Raw genomic sequence first — 3,098 nt, forward strand, 5'->3', positions numbered from 1 at the left:
GAGCTGGGCTTGGTGGGGACTGTCAGTCCGTGGCACAATCCAGTGAGCGCTGCAGCCTCGGGGCGCCCAGTGAGGAGCATGGTGGCCAGCAGGGGCCCTGGGAGCCATCTCAAGGTGGCTCTATGTGGAAGGGACTGTTACCGCATAAATACAGACTGCCAAACCCAAACCCAAGTGTCCCCATGGCTGTATGTGGAAGGGACTGTTACCGCATAAATACAGACTGCCAAACCCAAACCCAAGTGTCCCCACCTCAACATCCCGCTAGCCACATCCCAAGGCACCTTCAGTGACCCACCCCACATGGAGGGAAGTGTTCTGGAGGTGAGTATGGTCAGGATTTCTCATGTCTGCAAACTTTACCAAAACCTCTGACCGTGAGCATTCATAGGCTCCTTCCAGAGTCTTGATGGGACCCATGGAAACCAGCGTCCCAGAAACTTCAGCTTACTTAGCTTTACTGTCGAGCCACATCGGTAAGTATTTGTTGTAAGTATTTGTTGAACTGAGTAAAAGACACAGGCCCAGCCCTTGAAGAGCTCACGTCAAAGGGCAGAGACCCAACCTGAGGACCCCGGGCATCTTGTCCAACCTGGATTCCTAAGTCCACCTGAGGGTCGCCTGAGCAGCGGGGACCCTGGAGCTGACCTACCCAGGGCACGTCTTCACACTAAGATGCCTGGGGCCAAAGGCTTCCAGCTGAGAGCAGGACCTCCGTCCCTCCTTTCCGGAGCAGTGTGGCAGTTATAAAAGGGGGTGGCGCTGGTCTGTTCAGAGACTTGGTGGAGTCTGGAGGCCCAGATTCCTGAGCTCTGATTGGAAACCAGAGCCCTGTGGGACAGGAAAGGTTTTTCATGGACTCCTGGGGTGGGTGTGGGAGCCAAGATCCTTGTGCAGGTGGCAACCATGATTTAACATGCAGCAGGGATGGGAGGAGGGAGTGGATGGGTCGGGTCAGGCTGAGAGAGTGGAGCCGCCGGTCCATGCAGCAGACTTTCCCTCCAGCAGGAGGCTCTGCCTGTGTGGTCCAGTGGTCTGAGCTGCAGGCCGGCAGCAATTTCAGGCACTTCTTTAGAAATCAACATGCTTCCTCCCAGGAGGGAGGTGGCCCTGAATGTTTTCTTTGGTTTTGTGCTGTTCTCTGGGGGCCCAGAGCCCAGACTGCATTGGTGTGCTTACCCTGCCCCCCTACCCTGGCCTGGGCTCACCCGCCCCACCCCACGTCACAGCTCTGCATGGTGAGGCCTCATCTTCCCTGGGGATTCTGGTGGGCCGTGGAGCCTGGGCTATGTCTGCCACCTGCACACATTGCTCCAGCCTGGCTGTGCCAGCTTCTTGTGGAGCCACAGGTGACCTGCACCATCTGGCACCTGGCTGTGCCGCCTGGTTGCTGCTGGGCCTTGGACTCCCCTGTGCTCTGGTCACACGACCGCTGGTCAGGGAAGTCTGCTCAGTGCCCAGGAGCAGCACCCTGCGGGGCAAAGTAAGTGATAATACTGTCAAGGACCCAGTGTCACGTGTTCTGTGCATTGAAGCCACAGTGAGAGCAGTATCCACCCAGCGCACACGCCTGCCATGAGGGGCAATGTACAGGCATCCTGGACGCCCTAGTCTCCCACTTGGAGACGTGTTCATGTGGCGGCCTTGTAACCCAGGATCTCGGTTCTCCTGAATGTCCAGGCACTCGTGCTGCTCAAAGGTCTGAGGCAGGAAGAGAGGTGGCCGTAACCCTTTGCTCTGAGCTTCTGTTCTTGCAGAACTTGTAAACCATGACGTACTAGACGGCCCTCAAAATGTCTCGGCTGAAACTGAAATACAGGCCCCAGAGATGAACTTTGGTGAATCTTCACCCAAGGAGGAGCCCGGATCTCCACACCCATGTGGCCCTGTTTTATATCATGGGTCATCTGTGATAGGAATTTTCAATTTGTCATCTTTAGACTGTAACCTGTACTAGCCAAGGGCTCAGGGTTTAGCCTGTGTGACAACCTCCTGAAGTCCCGCTGCTGCCCAAAGGCCACATTCCTTCGCTGGCTCAAATGTAACTTTGGCTTCAGGACTGACCAGTGACTACATCCCATAGTTGACCACTCCAAGTTGAACCAGCTGGCACCCTTCATTTACGTGAGGGCCTCAGCAAGGACCTGGAGGGGGTTAGGCAGGAACTCTGGCTATGGAAGACGACCCCTTTCCCTTGTCCAGGGAGACACTGCTTTGGGGGCGATCCCCAGTGTTCTCCTTGCAGGTAATAAAGCCTTTTCCTCCCTCCCTGGTCATGATGGGTTTTGTGCTCTCCAGGGGGTGGGCCCCCGCTGTCCAGTAACCACCTCAATCCTCGGGGATCACTAGCCGACTGTGGAAGTCCTTGGCTGGGCTCAGGTAGAACTCCACCAGGTAAGGGACAATGGCCACTCTCCAAACAGGTTCCACTCCTGTTTCTCAGGAGGAGCTGGCTCTGGGCCTGTCACTGGTCATGAGAAGGGGCTCCCGACCTCTCAGCTGAGGCATCTGGGGACAACCAGGCTGATCACAACGTCAGCTTAGAAGCTGAGAAGGGCTTCCCAGCTCCCAAATAAACCAGGGTTCAGCCTCTTTAGGAACTAAGTCTTAAATCCTCTTTAGCATTTCAGTTCTTTGCCCCTCCCCCAGACTTAGTTCCCCACCTTTAGGGGATTTTCTGGTCACATGCTGACTGAGCTGCTATTTCATAAAACCCCAAATCCAAATCGGGGTTCAGCCTCTTTAGGAACTAAGTCTTAAATCCTCTTCAGCATTTCAGTTCTTTGCACCTCCCCCAGACTTAGTTCCCCACCTTTAGGTGATTTTCTGGTCACATGCTGACTGAGCTGCTATTTCATAAAACCCCAAATCCAAATCCCAAAGGAAAGTATCCTGAAAATCTTGATTCTGTAATGAGCTTGGTCTGGTACTTTCACTTCATGCAGATCAACTGCTGAGAAAGGAGGTAAGAGCTGTGCCTTTGTGAGCAGCTCCGGATGTGCATGGAGCTGTGACTCATGCCTTTCCCAGCTCGGCGGTGCCTTTGTGAGCAGCTCCGGATGTGCATGGAGCTGTGACTCATGAGCCCTGGGTGTGGC

The sequence above is a fragment of the Galeopterus variegatus genome, unplaced genomic scaffold (genome assembly GCF_000696425.1).
Source record: "Galeopterus variegatus unplaced genomic scaffold, G_variegatus-3.0.2 Scaffold3485, whole genome shotgun sequence".
Lineage (NCBI taxonomy): Eukaryota > Metazoa > Chordata > Mammalia > Dermoptera > Cynocephalidae > Galeopterus > Galeopterus variegatus.